Below are 16,553 nucleotides of genomic sequence, written 5' to 3'. Positions count from 1 at the left end.
TTTTTATTTCTAAAAACTGGTCCGAAATCGGGAAAGTTTTCGTACCGTTTTCATCCCTGCCACTGACTCAGAGAGCAACTTATCAATGCACTACACGCATGACTATTGATTAACTTCAGGATCAACTCCTACCTACGGGAGAATAACCTTTTCCTTTTGTTGGGTCCTAGGACCTATCGTTGTACATGGACTTTCCACCTGCTTTACAAATGTGTTGGTTTGACAACTTTGAAAAAGGACACTTGGGATCTGAGCGGTTTTGTTAGAAATATAACAGCGCATCATCTTAATTTGTTTAGGTTTCAGTATTCTCAATGTTGAGCTTTGACAAGATTTGTACTTTCCAACTTGATCCAGTGATGGGGAGAGGAGCAGAACGATGAGAGATGGGGTTGGATAATTGGAGATAGTGTGTGTTTTGAGAAACAATTTAGGTGTTGAAAGGGGTAACTATTAATGAGTGGTGAATCTAAAAGTTGTTTTAGAACCTATGCAAACAATTGGAGATAGTATGTGATTGATTTTAGACATCATTGAATAGGAGAAAAGCAAGCCATCCTAGTGGGGTGATAGGTCAGGCCTTGGATCTGTCCTAGCTATCAATGGACATAAATGCGAAAGACCACAAAGGTGTAGCTTTTTTTTTTTTTTGCTGGGTATGCCTACTTATACTATAGATTTTTTATATCATTATATATTTAAAAAATTAATTAAAAATATATTTATTTGATACACGTTAAGGTCTTTAGAATAAAATATAGTGGAGTCGTGTACTCATGTGGACTACCAGCTAGCTACACCAACATAACCACTTGACGGAAAACTCGGGCTATTTCCGGGCATAAGAATTGAAGCCCATGGTTCTACATAAATTTTCACCATGGTCAATTTGGCTCGGAATAAAATTGTATAGTCAAAACTGGATCTAGGTCTAGGAATGGACTCAACCACTATTAGGGGAAGAAATGTGATGGCGGACAAAAAAAAAAGCATGTAAGGTGATATTGGTGCGTCGATGGAGGGGAGGGAGGGAATGGCTATGATTAGCTTCATATTTTTATACTCCCCCCCCCCACGTTTTAGAGAAAAATTTACTAATACTGGTTGACAGATATTTTAACAAATACAAAGTTGTGTCCCTCTTGAGTATCATGCTAGTTCTACAAAGACGAATTTATACAACAGATTTCTTATAGGATAGCCAATAGTCTGGCTGTTTCAGAACAACAAATATGTTGACAGATATGTATAGATTGATCTGCAGGAGTATCCTTCCACCATAAGCTCTCGACTAAGACATGCAATTGTAGGGCATGGGCATGGTCCTTCATGTCTTTGGCATTACAACCATAGTGTGCATCTTCCTAGATTTTTATTCCGTCATAATTGAACTCTGCTCGATCTTGGGACCTGGCTATGTATGATGTGCTCTCATCAGTAGGCTTTCTTCAGTTTTATGATTCTTTTGTTTTGTTTTTGGAATTTTTTTGTTTGAACTCATGCACTTTATTTAGTAAGAGTACACATGTCATGAGTAGTCATCGATACCGAGGATTGAACTGCATGCACCAGCAATTTTGCAAAGAGGGCCCCTGAAGATGGCTTGTTTTCGAAAAAAACTTGTCTTGCATTCATCATCGCTGGATGTGTCATTTGGACAGTGAAGGCTGGGCATCTCTACCCATGATGCCATCAATTCTGTAGGTACCATGCAGTGCGAACTGTCGTGTACGAATATGAGCCATTTGGATTGCAATTAAATTAGTCATGCAGGTCTTCAACCGGTGCATTGCACATGTTATTTTCATTGTCCCTGTAGATGTAAAAAGAACTATGCCAAATATGTTCGTTATTTTGAAATTATAGTGGGTTTAACTAAAGAAGGGCAAGTTGTTTACAAATAGCTAATTATTAATTCAAATTTCAAAATGAAATATATAGGCTAAATTGATAGTCCAAGATGACCACAATTCCGTACTTATGTGTAAATTGAGTATATTAGACTAAAAAAACTAATTAATAAAGTATTAAATTAAGAGTTCAAGACGGATGCAACTTTGAATTTGTGAATTGTCAATATTAGAAAAAAAATAAGTCTAAAAGTTCATTTTTTTTCTATCATTCAATAGAAATCTAACTGTGATATTTAAGGGCACTAGGTTTAACTGATGCCAAGTTATTCGTGGGACAGTATCAAGAAGAAAGACAAAAAAAATTTATATAGGTTCGGACATTTTGTTTATATATGGGTAGTAGCCCTACTCTTGTTTATATAGATTTAGTGAAAATCATTATGAGTATAAGATAGAAGCAATCTACTCTTTAAGATTCGGTGTTCTCTTCATACGACTTTACGTATTACAACTGAATCATACCTAGATTAAACTACTTATCTTTCTCTATTCAAGCGCAATTTACTTTCTTCATCATATGCTTTTTAAAGTACAAGGATAACTATCCATATTTAATAGGATATATGATATCCATAGGATGCATTATTATAAGAGTAGGAGATGTGACATATCTATGACACTAACAGTAGCACCCGACTTCTATGCAAATTCACTTCCAATCTTCATTTCACACACCTCTTAAGCCATGTTGTTAACGGTAATCAGAAAATCAAGTGAATATGTCAACTCTCGACAACACTATATATTCTACTATACCGGTGAAAAAAACGCCATTCTCACATTTCAAATTTGGATAGAGGTCAGGTTGTTAGATTGACTCAACATGTAGTTTATGAATAAAAGAACACAGGTACATACAGTCATGAGGGCAGGATCACAAGGTCATCTTCATACATATACAACCAGGTTATACAAATAGAATCTATGACATCCACACTCATACATCGTAGGTTCACATTCTCTATCGTTATAATAGTATTATTTTAGACATCATGCATAGGTATTAGAAAAAATAGGATCATATATAAGTGACTGTAACAGTACCACCGTAATACCTTATAGGTTATGCAACTGCGATGCCGACCATGTACTGCAATAACCCGAACAAAGCCGAGCAGCTCCTCGCGCAAGTTTGTGCGGCGCCAGAGCGAGCGGCCCATCGCGCACCTCGTGCCTCAGGTTGATTCCGCTAGCTGCAGCCACCGCGGGAGGGATGGCGACCCCTGAATCCTCCCGACCGTGGCGTCGCGATCGCGCATGCGTCGCCGCCATGGCATTGTCGGCAAACCGTCCTGGCCGGGCGTAGTCGTGACGTATGGCAACTTGTGCCGGTGACCCCATCGAGCTTGTGTGTATCCACAAATAGACTCCCAACAACTAGTGTATAATATACAGAAGCTAAAATTCTGGTGGGTATATTTTTTTCGTTTTCAGCGACCCCCGATCAGTACAGGAAACCGCACAGTGGCCTGCAACAAGGGCTCCCATCGCAAATTCGCAATCACGTTTTTCCTTTAAAATAAGTTACAGATAAAATTATTATATACGTATTCACATCAACTCAAAAGAAAAATTATAAAACAAACAAAGATGAAAAAATTCACAAAATAAAGTTTATATTTAAATCTTTAGAATCTAAAATTTGGCTTATAAATAATCGTAACAGCAAAACGATGGGGGGCGCGTGTTCTTGCGGCAATGCCACCCCGGCAAGTACATCCATCGTTTTAGATGGTTTTAAGGACGTCGTAGAAAAAACTTTGCGGACAGTTCTAGAGCAGCCTAAAACCGCCGAGATCGAGAGCGTCGTCGAAAACGTCGTGACGCCGACGCGAGTCGTACGGCCGGCCGCGCCGTCGAGCCATCCATCGGCTGGCGGGCAAACCGAGCGCAACTTGGCATATGGATGGATTTGTCGTGCTGCAGCAACGTCGACCGGCCTGTCGACCAAAACGGGCAAGGGATCTCAGGTGCCGTGCATTGATCGACCCACTGGAGCTTCCCGAACAGGAGGTAGCTAGCTGAAGATAGAGCTAGCTAGGCATGCAATTGCAAGGCAGCGACATGTTTGGATCCACACAGTGTCAAGCCAAGCCTCTGCTTGTGGCATGGGTTAATTCCCTGAATAATCTCGGGTTTCTGGAGTTCTCTCTTGACCGAGCCTGACCGGAGATTGACCTAGCTTGATTATAAGTGATGAATAAAGGTAAAGAGACATGTAAGTTTTAGTACTTCATGCGTCCCAATACAAATGTATTTTTAGAAGTTGGGCGGCAAAATATCTGAGAATAAAAATAACTTAAATATCCATAGTTAAGCAAGGAGATGGTATGAAATGAGATATATGTGTTGGTAAAACAGAGAAAGTTTTAAATATATGGTTATTGATAGAACAAATAACAATTCACAGACACACTTTCTATAAGGCAAAACTAAATTTTATCATACTTTTATTATGAGTCAGGGGCAGTGGTATATAAGGAATTTAGCAAATAAGATGCATGGAACAGGATACTCCATAAAACAGCCGATATCTTTTTCTCAAGGCAAACATGATTAAGTTAGATAACCAAGGTTTAAATCGGATGTCAAGAATTTACCATTAATGTCCGTCTTTTCAAAATTTGTTATGGGGGCATAACTCATAAAAGTCTCGGAAGAAAATAACTCCATCTTGAAGTCCATACTTTTTGGTTTGGTAGATGCCCTCAGTCCATCACTCATCAGGTATTCCTCTGTTGTGTCATAATTAAACCCAACCACCCAAGTGTCATTATGCACGCGCTTAATTACATACTAAATACTCCATTCGTCCCTAAATGTTTAACACCGTTGAATTTTTTATACACATTTGACCGTTCGTATTATTCAAAAAATTTACATAATTATTAATTATTTTTATATCATTTCATGTATTGTTAAATATATTTTTAATCATATATATAGCTTTACATATTTGACAAATTTTTTTTAATAAGATGAATGGCAAAACACGTATAAAAAATCAACAGCGTCAAACATTTAGGGATAGAGCTAGTATTAATAACGAGAAAGATCATAATGACAGTCCCGTATCAGTGTGTACAGCACGTAGCGTCAACTGCATTTAGAGCCTCATCTTTTTCTACTCACGATTACGATTATAAGTCAAAATTTAATTAATTTTTAATTTTAAATTTTAAATTGATTTTATAGTTTTTTACGGTAATTTATTATTTAGTTTTTACTTTTATATATAGATATAAAACTCAAATATTATTTTTTGTTTGTAAATACATCGGTTCATATTTTTGCCTGAACTGCCAAACCATCAGCACCTTAATAACGGAGAGCGATATTTCTAGAACAGCGTACGATCCATCATCAACCTTGCTAGCAGCTAAAGGCAGGTCGAGGTGACATTCAAACAATTTTCTGACAGTTCAAGGTGCTGTAGATGGATACGTGACATCGCTCGTCTGGCGGCCGCAGACACGTTACGCGCGGCGCCCGTTCGGATCGGTGGTCTAGTCACTGTTCTCCCTGCCAAACTCAAAGGTTCATCTTTTGATTTTTTTTCTAAAAAACAAACAACATATTTTAAATAAATAGTTTACGAATAAAATTTTTATATATGAGTTCTTAGAAATCTAAAAAAATAATAAAAAATAAATTACGATAAATTTTTTTTCTAATATCAACTTTAAATTTAAAATTTAAATTTTAAATTTTAACTTATAAACATGAGCAAAATAGATAAGATGACAGTGTGAAGAAACAAAACCGACCACAAATGCTGCCATCTCTCTGAATCTCGCGACTTGATTTGGTGACAAAATCAGACGAAGCTGGTAGTAGCTGGCCGTGTACGATCGATCGACGGGAGACTTTTGTTTCGATGTCAAGCTAGCTGGCCGCTAGCTCACCTGGTAATCGAGGCCACAAGGAGTCTCCTCTTCGTGATCATTGCTGCTGTACCATAGGAAAAAAGGTCGAATCGTACACACGAGGCAGCGGCAACACGCAATCCTAGCTTGCTCAGATGTTGGCTGGTTTTGGTTTATTACTCAATCCAGCCATACCAAAAACATCAGCAGTGCCAATCAACCAAATTAATATCTGCTTGTTGTTAAACAAAATTGGCATCGTCAAGACACTGAAACCAAATTGCAACACGTTTTCAAAATTTTACCGGCAAACCAAACAACAGTTTTTCGGCCACACGTACGTGAAAAAGATGCATACGCGCGCTCATGCACCAGTGCGCACATATATACCGCACGTCTGCACTCGTGAGTATGATTTATTAATATATGTTTAAAAATTACTTAACCTTATTATCCCCCTTTAAATCCGTTTAACGTTTATATTTTTATCAATCTTTTAAAGTTCCGACTACTAATAATATTCCAAATGCTTAGTTTCAGAACAAATGAAACAATATGTGCATATTTACCTCAGAAAGTGCTAGCTATTAGAATTTATAAACTCATTCCAATATAAAATTGGTTGCTAGGATTTAAAAGTTTGATAAAGTATTATCAAACGTGAAATATTTATGAGAGGGAGAGAGAGAACGCACGTTTTTAGTATTTACAAAAAATTCTAGCAATGCTAAGTCTTATAATTTTACAAAAGTAGCAGATTTTATAGGTGTTTAGCTTAGGTTTGAAATGTAGAATTTGTGTACAACTATTGGCTTGTTTCCATTGATGCAATTATATTTTGCATATAATTATATTGGTCTATTCTCACAGTTATGATATGAATCTACCACGAATAAGCAGCAAATATATTTAGTTTTTTCAATTTCTCTAGTTAACATAAAAAAAGATAATCTACTCTATGCCACTAAGTTTGTCCCGGTTTAATGATTTCATGTTGACATTAACATTTTCTATAATATATCAATGAGTTTATCAATTGTCCTACAATATGCTATTTGGCTGATTTTTTTTTCAAAATGCCAAAAATGGCATTATATACCTGAAGGTCAATGGTTGGTTATACCATTAGAATATTTAAAAAAATATGAAAAATTGTACGTAACTTCATTAAACATGGGAGTTTGCATATAATTTTCAAGTTTTTTGTATTTCTATTTTTTATAAATATAATTTAATTGTAATATGCTACATAATTTATCTGTCATATACTACATAGTATATACTTAAAAAAACAATCTGAAGTATATACAGAAGCTTCCACGTCGTGCTAGGAGACTATGCAAAAATATAATGTTTTGTGACATTTATTTGGATCTTATCAACCCTTTTATGTATATAATGACATTTCGGGTATTTCTTAAAAAATTCTTGGCAAAAAGGCATATTATAGAGCAATTGATCATAAACTTATTGCTATATTATAGAAAGTGACAATGTCAAGTGGATTCTATCAAAAAAAAAATCTAATAAACAATGTATTCGTTTTTACTACTCTAGAGTAAACATTGTTTCTTCTTGACCTTCCTTAATATTTAATCCCTCCGTTTCAAATTACTTAGCAAATCTAATATCAAATAAGTAAATGTAAGTACATTAGTACCCTTATCATTTATTAAATATATCCCAACTAATTCATCTAAACATCCATTAACTCTTGTCAAAAGTTCGATCTGGTTGCATTGACAAAGGGTATGTATAAAATATCTCATCTAAAATACTTCTGGAATATATGCAAATGCCAAATATTTTGATATAAGTAGGTCATGCTTTTTAGTTATTATCAATTAGCATAAATTAGCAGACACGAATAGTTATGTAAAAGCTCTCAATTTAATCTTTCAATTTTTTTTATATTTTCTAGTAGTTTTTAATATCCTTAAATAGCTATCTTAAAATTGAAAAATCCAAAATCCTCGTAAGAAACTAACAAGACCTAGGCTGCATTCGGTAGGAGGTAAGGTATCTGACACGGAGAAGATAGTAATAGATTAGTATATAATTAACTAATTCTTAGTTATAAAAATATAAAATAGATTAATATAATTTTTAAAGCAACTTTTATATATAAATTTTTTGTAAAAAACACATTGCTTAGCGGTCTGGGAAAAGTGCGCGCGAAAAATAGGTAAATCTTCGTAAAGAATGTGTGGTGTCGAATGCGGCCCTAGAATCATAAGATTTGCATTGGCATTGGTCCAACCATCCAAATAACCTCTCAGCTATTGCCATTGCGAGCTTGTCGATCAGGGGGACTCCACGTAATTAAGTAGCTAGGGGTAATATTGAGGTCTGAATGGTCATGGTGATCGATCGGTGACACGGCCGACGTATGACTTTATACGGTTGGACGTTGCGTACGTCAGGGAGCAACGATATCGATCCAGGCTGCCGTGTCGGGAAACACCGAAACAGTATGGCCAGCCAACCCCCGCCGGCTCGCTGCTGAGTTGTCGAATGCTCATCACCGTTTTGCTCTCGCCGCCGTCAAACCGAGGGAACACACGCCGGAGATCGAACCGATTCGTCGCTTTCACAGCAATTTTTGTGCGTCTGCGCGCGCCCCCATCGAAAGGCGGAACGCAAATCGGGGGCTGCTCTTACTTATACTGCTATTTTTTCAAGACGTTTCGTGATGTAATTCCTTAATTTCTTTGCGGTCTATACAATGTAATTAAACAGCGAGCGATTAGGAAACATGTTCGTAAAGCACCGGAAGTAATACTAGTAATATTTAGTTGAACAGTAAATTAAATAGCCCACACGTCCACACATGGGCCTATTTTTACACCACTCCGAAATGATCGATCGATCAGTTTCGCATGGGCTTATCAAAACCTGATTGACGCTCGGAGACTGCACGCACGCACGTACGCATTCTTCGTTTCCTTGCAAGAGCTATGGTTAAAACTCTTGCAACCTCAAGTCATTCTTGATTTCAGCGTAAAAAATATCTACCTATTATATACCGAAAAAAGTAAAAACATCAACCGCTAGATCATAGGAGGATTAAATTTTAATGGTGTAGATTAACAGTCCGCATATCAGGCCAGGACTATTTATCCGAGTATGAATACGTCATCATCCACGTATTAGCGCAACTGGGCCTACACCAAGCAGCGATCGTTGCCTGGCATAAAAAATGAAGGAAATTATGGTCTATCTCTGTTTGTCCGGTCAAAGGTACAGAGACACAATCAAACTCTTTCAATATGATTTATAATTTACTATACAACAAAGATCAAGGAGTCACAGTATATTAACCGGAGTCACCGTATATTAAGCGTAGAAAAAGAAAAAAATAAATAACCGTTGGATTGGAGTAAATCTATATCGATGGTTGTGATTTAATAAAAGCATATAGAAATTTTGTAATTGAAGGCTCGGAAGCGATGGCACTGAAACGGAAACATACTATATTCATGTTTTTGGAAGCTTGGGGGATATTAAGCGCAGAAAAAGAAAAAGAAAATAAATAACCGTTGGATTGGGGTAAAGCTATATCGATGGTTGTGATTTAATAAAGGCATATAGAAATTTTGTAATTGAAGACTCGGAAGCGATGGCAATTAACTGAAACGGAAACATACTATATTCATGTTTTTGGAAGCTTGGGGGAACAAGCGTGAATCCGGTAACCCAGTCAGAATAGAACTCTAAAGGAAGACAGCTTTTAACCGTTTGGATATTGAGACAAAGTAACACACTAGACGCCGACAAATTTTATTAGGACGGTAGATTAACTTTTACTGAGTAACAAAACTCTAATTCAGAACAAATAAATCAATGACCACATTGATTCCAATTAAAAAAAATCTAGAACATGGCCTTGAAAGGAGGCACCACGTTATGCTGGAAAGGAGACTGCACGTTCGTTCTAAGGGCTAGAAATTACCACATTAATCGTAGGAAAAAAATCTACACCCTTAGATCAAAATATAAGGTGTAGACTGTTAGATTATAATATATCTAGAACGTAAGCTCTAGGCTTGGTATGCAAAAGGAAAAATCTACACATAAGATCATAATATATCTAAATCATAAGGCCGCTATAAAAAGAAAAAACATCTACACTGTTAAATCATAATGCATCTAGATCATAAGGTTTGAACCGTTAGATCATAATATATCTAGATCATAAGCTCTAGATGTGCTATGAAAAAGAGTTGAGTGTATACTAAAATAGACAACAATTAAGATAGGCAAGCAATTATATGTTTTAGAGTTGAAAGAACAAAATAAATAGGAGTAAAAAAATAAAATGACTTAAATCTAGCCGTGCAAGTGCGTGGGCCAACCTGCTAGAAATTCCCACGTTAATCAGAGAAAAAGATAATTATTTTAATCATTGGATCATAATATATTCAAGAATTAACGGTTCAGATTTATTGAAAGTTTATGGAAACTTAGATACCAGAAAATCAGGAGATTAGCCTCGGACTCTATTCATTAAGTCCCGAGCCGTACTCTATTATACTTGATGGATAACTACAAGTTAAAGTACAAGTGAATTAGGAAACAAAAGCAAGCTAATAGAAAAATCTTAGAATTCATGTGTTAACCAATGATAAAGAACGTAGCTTGATCCACAAATACAATGACCAAATTAGATTATATGATCAAGCATATACCAACATGACAGTGGAATTTCCAGCTATAGTTAAAAATGTGAGCAATAACAACAAAATAAAATATTACCAAATAGATTTGATCAATTCGGCTAGAGAACACAATCATATATGTTATTTTAATTAAACCATAATTAGATTAAAATAAAGGAGGTTTCACGTTAGCTCCGGAGACTAGAAATTATCACTTTAATCAGAAAAAAGAAAAAATATGCATCGTTAGATCATGGTGTGTCCAGATTATAACGGTGTAGATTAATCGAAGACTAAAAATTACCAGTTAATCAGAGAAAAAGAAAAAATACACTGTTAGATCATGTTAGGTCCAGATTATAACAATGTAGATTAATTGGAGAAAAAGAAAAAATCTACACCATTAGATCATAATATATCTTGAAAAAAAGTCTTCATGTTCGCTCTGGGCTAGGAATTACCATGTTAATCGGAGAAAAAGAAAAAATATGCACCATTAGAACATGCTGGGTCTAGATTATAATATTAATCTGAGAAAAATAAGAAATATAACTTTTGATATGCATCCACTTACTAACCTCTGGTATCCATATATTTGATTCCATCCACATAATAAAGCAGATTTTTTAAGTACCCTCGAATGATTACGAGTCGTCCATTGCTTTAGACCCAACAGATCTGATTTTGTTCTACTACACATCACTAAAAAAAATTATAAGGGTAAAATTACTAAAATATAAAACTCTAGGATAAAATTGTCTGTCACATATCATTATAAAATAGATAAATTGATACATTTTCCGCTTTTGGAAGAAAAAAACCAAACAACATATTTACAAACAAAAAATAATTTATGAATAAAACTTTTATATATATATATATTATATATATGTTCTTAGTGATCTAAAAGTCAAGACTGAAAAATAAAGTACTATGAAAAAACCTTAAAATTAACTCAAAATTTTATGTTAAAAATCCAAATTTTATTCTCAACTTATTTTCGTTTACAACTACGTGTTTGATTCTTTTTTCACCGTTTGGCTTTTTCGAATAAACCAAGCATCACCCCTCGCACAAAATACACCACGTGCCTGTTGAAAAAACTAGCTTCCATCTAGTAGCATGTCAAAATGCATGGAGTGCAAACTTTGTGTAACCCGCTTTGCCCAGCTACAGAGAGCCACGTAGCCACCCCATGACTTAAACTGACTGGAGCTTGCACTCCACAGGGAGGCAGAGCAAGCGAATCTGGACCGTATTGGAAATGTCAAGGCCCGACCGCGATATGCAACTCCTGAACGGACGTACGCCCCCCAAGTCAAACCTGTTGGGACCTGCGGCTGCAGGCAGGTGCAGTCCGGACAGGCCAGTCGACGGATGATATATGCATCAGGCCATGTACAGTGCAGTGATGTGGCATGTGGATTCATCACAAAAGATGCGCTCTAACTCAGCTCAACTCGTGTCCCTACAGAGCTCCTCGTCCCCTCTGCAGAGTACGCATCGGAAATCACAGCAACTTTTGTCAAAAAGAAAGAACGGAACCACCGGATGAGGGGAGAACACAGGCGGATGAGGCTGGTCGCCGCCGCCGAGGATCGCCACCATCGGGAACTCGCTGCTGCTACGGAGGGAGAGCTGCTGATGGGATGCCAGATCCGCTGAGAGGAGAGCGCCGCCGCCAAGAACTCGCCGCCGCAACCGGGAGCTCGTCGCCGTCACTGGGGAAGAACACCATCGGACGAGGCCAGACGTCCACCAAGGCCCGTCGTCGCCATGGGGACGTGGCGGCCGCTGCCGAGGTCGGCCGTTGTAGGGACGCACCGCCGCCCGCTGCCCCCAGATCTAACACGGATGGCCGCCGAGGGGATGCGCCGCGCTGGCCGGCAGTCGTCGCCCAGGCCGCGTCCGACGTCGGCGAGGTCGGCTCGTCACCCGCCGTGCTCACCCACTGCCGCTGAGATCTGCTGAGCTTCGCCGCGTATAAGCCACCACCGCGTACATGCCCTCATCTTCTTGTTGCTTTTATTAAAATTTAAATTTTTAGTCTTTAATTTAGAATTTGTATTAGATTTTTCGATCGTAGCTTATTTTTTAGTTTTTCTTAAAAAAATCCTTAAGACCACACATATATACAAGTTTTATTTATAATTAATTTTTATCGATAAATATACATTTTAACTTTTTTTCACGGAAAAATGAAACAATAACCCATGAATAACTCGTGGACACCGTGGAGATGCCTATCGATCTGCGCCCAGAATTTGCAACCCCCATGTTGCGTAATCGATCGCGACAGCGAAAACCGTATCTCGAGCCGTTGAATTCCTCGGCGGAGACCAACGGCCCAGCGAAAACATCGGTCCAGCTCCAACTCCACACACGGAGGCATCCCATTGGCCGGAGTTAATACGGCCATGCAGGTCTACCTGTCCCACTCCGGCGGCCCGGACACATGGTGGCACGGCGAGCGCGCCACCTGTTGCCGCCGGCGGAGATTTCAACGGCGACGAAACCTGCAGGCTGCAGATACCGGGGGAGTGGCCCGGGATTTCCCCTGCGATGGCATCACCAGTTACGATCCCACGCAGCGACAGCGTTGCTGGCACATGCACGCATGGACGGACGCCACCTGAAGAGCGATTGGTGCATGAACTGGCCTAGTCTGGGGTGCTAACGTGGCATCTATCAAGGAGAAACATTGTTGCATGTACATAAATTTGAAGGTTTTTAAACCTTTCTCGATAAAAAAAGATATTATTGAGAGGTTGGATTGACCACTTCAAAATACGGAGTTCGTAAAAATCAAGCAAGAAAATGTACCAGCTTGAAGAAAATGTATCTGCTGTAATGACCACTGTTACTATAAACCACGTTAAGATACCCTCATTGGGTAGTTCTATGTCACGGGTGGACATCACAAATCAAAATTTTTAAGCACAAAAATCATAATACGAGTAAAATTTTAATTAAAAGATAATACAAACATAAAAATAGTATAAAGGGGTTTTTTATGGGCTAAAATCGACGTAGTCACACAACTACAGCTTCGTTCTTTGGTTGGATAAGTAACCGGCGTGGAAAATAGTGTAATAGTTTAACATATGATTAATTATTATCAACTACAAAAAATTAAAAATAGATTAGTATGATTTTTAAAAACCAACTTTCATATAGAAAATTTTTACAAAATACATACCGTTTAGTAGTTCAGAAACGTGCACGTGAAAATCGAAGGAATTTGGTTTTCTTAACTCGTAGAACAAACGCGGCCTACCTGCACTACCTTACACTCCTCGATACCCCTCGTTAGTGTCATATTTTAGCATAAACCGCACTATCAGACCAAATCTGAAATTTAGGCTCCGAAAAAAACTAAAAATATGTTTTCATATATATCGCTCCAATCCCTACACGAGGTATCTATACTCCCCTACCAACTGTTAAGTTTTTTTCATGTAAAATGTACACCATGCGGTTGCAATATTCGAACATGAAACCTCTCTCACATGCCTTCGACTCACATATGGATCAATCTTGTTAGAGTTTAGGAATTTTTTTCATTTTGACCCTCTGCTCCTGAGATTTGAATCACGTGTTCAGGCACTTAAATGAATAAAGGAACAAAATTATCAACTAGAAAATTATAGGTTTCGTTGAGATCTACAATTTCATGAAAGTTTGTCTTTGACACGAGTTTGTATGAAAAAAAAATATTCATATCCAAAATCTACCTTGATTTGGTCAAGGAGATCAGTGCCGGTTGGTGGTTAGAACCAACACTGATTATTCACATGCTCATTAGTGTCGATTTCAACTACTAACCGCACTAATGTATATCATCATCATCAGTTTTTATCAACCCAAAGCACATGCCGGTGTGGATGGAGTGAAATCCCCATTAGTAAAAGCTCACTTGTAGCAAAATTAAATATTGGATGATCCGTCCAGTAACGTTCTGAACAATCTATGGATGAGTCAGATAGTCCGATAAGGGCACCACCAATATATATTTTCTTAGAAACGTACAAGTCTTGACACATTATAAGGTTATAACTTAACTAAATATGCTCCAATATTTAGACCTATATAACTCATACTAAGAAAAATAGTATCTCACTCAACTTTTTTCAACCTAAGCCAATGAGGCAACCAAATGCTCGAACTAAAATTATTTTTTAACCTTAGCACTAGTTGCCCAAACAAGCAACAAGTGCTTAGAATTTCTAACTTAGCATCTATGCTCCAATGTATAGCATCTCTTCTTTTAGTTTCTCTTTCCTCTATGCACCTCCTTGGCAACAACATTGGAGTTGCCCTAACTATCTATTAGATTGTTCGGTCACAACAGAGTAAACAAGGACTCGGATTGTTTGGCTTAACAGGGAGACTATTCAAGCATACTTTCAACAAGGGCAAGATAAGAAGATAGATAGCAAGCACACAACACTATAAGCTCAATAGAGAAAGGGGTAAATGCAAGATAAAGAGAAAGGGAAGGTATCGGTTTGTAACCGATCGTTCCTAAATCTTCGTTGAAAATTTTCTCTTGAGGGCGGTCTCTTTCAACCACTTTACTCTCCAAGTGGCTACCTCTGGTGAAGCCTAGGTCTCCAAACAACCAATAGGAGCAAGTCCATACACCAACCGATCACCTAGACTAAGGCTTGGACATAACATAACTTCCCTCAATCAGTCCAGGTTGCACTACTGAGTAACCACTAAGGCAAAACCCGTATTCCACTATCTTGATCTCTTTCTTTCTAGAGGCAAAATCCTTCACAAGGGTTCCCGGACGACCACACCATTTGGTTGCTCTGAGATTACAATTCTTCTCTTCCACACACTCTCAACCCCACTCACTAACAACACACAAGCTTTAGAATAAAAAGATAAAGAGAGAGGTGGGAAACGGTTTAGCCTTCAAAGATGCAACACAAGAACACTAAAGGCTAAAAGCTAGCTCAAAAGATATTCCATTTGCTCTTATTGACTCTTGAGCACTTGCTTACCTTCTTAGGATGAATGGGGGTTCAAAAACTTTTAAACATCTCCATGGCACCGTCCATTTATTGCTTATCTCTTCAACTGGTTGTTTAGAGCCATTGTAAAAGTCTGTCTGGCCTAATTTTTAAAGGGTTGAACTGTCCGACCTCGGTCCAAATAGTCTTGCTCAATGGTCACTAACTATATATGTCTAGTCCACTTAGGTCATTCGTTGAAAATTGTTCGGTAACACTCGAACAAAGGCTTAGTCGGATAGTTTAGCTTAAATCTCGACTATCCGACTAAAGTTTATCACACATATCATTGTTAGGAATAACCCATACTTCCGCTTAGGCCAAGGTTGCCTGCATCCTTAGACTATTTTGTCACAATTTAGTCCGAATTGTCCGGCTTTGGCCTGAACTATCCTACTGCTTGTAATTTTAGGGCAACTTGATTTTTTATCTTCTAAACTCTGTCCAAATTGCTTCCACTTCAACTCTTTTGCTTTGAGGGTTATCTTTACCCACTTTGAAACTTCAAGGGATCTAATGTCTACTTAACACTAATAAAATGGATTAGTTCCTTATTTATTTGTCATCAATTAGTCAAAACCTATTTAGGGGGTTAGATGCACTTTTAATTAGTACCTGGTTTTGGCAAACTGACACTAAGAAGGCATCACATTGAGCTATATGGTAGTAAACTTTTTTACTAAAAGATGACGATGTACTATAATCCCTTCTATTTAATTTGGAAGCTCAACCTCATCGTTAATTTCTATCTTAGATTCTAAGATTGGTGTTATGTACCAGAACTTTTGTTTGTCAAGTGGGTCCTACTACCTCACAATAAAATTTTTATTTTTGTTTGACTTAATTCAAATTCATATCTTTACACAAGCTTTTCTCTCTCATTTTAAATCCAATTTAAACAAAACCTATTTGTTTTTTAATATTTTCCTTTATTTCAAAATTCTAATTTAATTTTAAATTCAATTTTATTTCCTTATTATTTTATTGTTTATTTACAGTATTTCATTTAGCCTTTATTTGTTACCTCTTTTGTGTTCTTACGTTAGAAAATTTTGTCACCAACTTAGGAGCTAATGTGGACGTCATCGACTATGT

Source organism: Oryza brachyantha, chromosome 8 (genome assembly GCF_000231095.2).
Source record: "Oryza brachyantha chromosome 8, ObraRS2, whole genome shotgun sequence".
Lineage (NCBI taxonomy): Eukaryota > Viridiplantae > Streptophyta > Magnoliopsida > Poales > Poaceae > Oryza > Oryza brachyantha.
Note: the sequence above shows the minus strand (reverse complement) of the source record.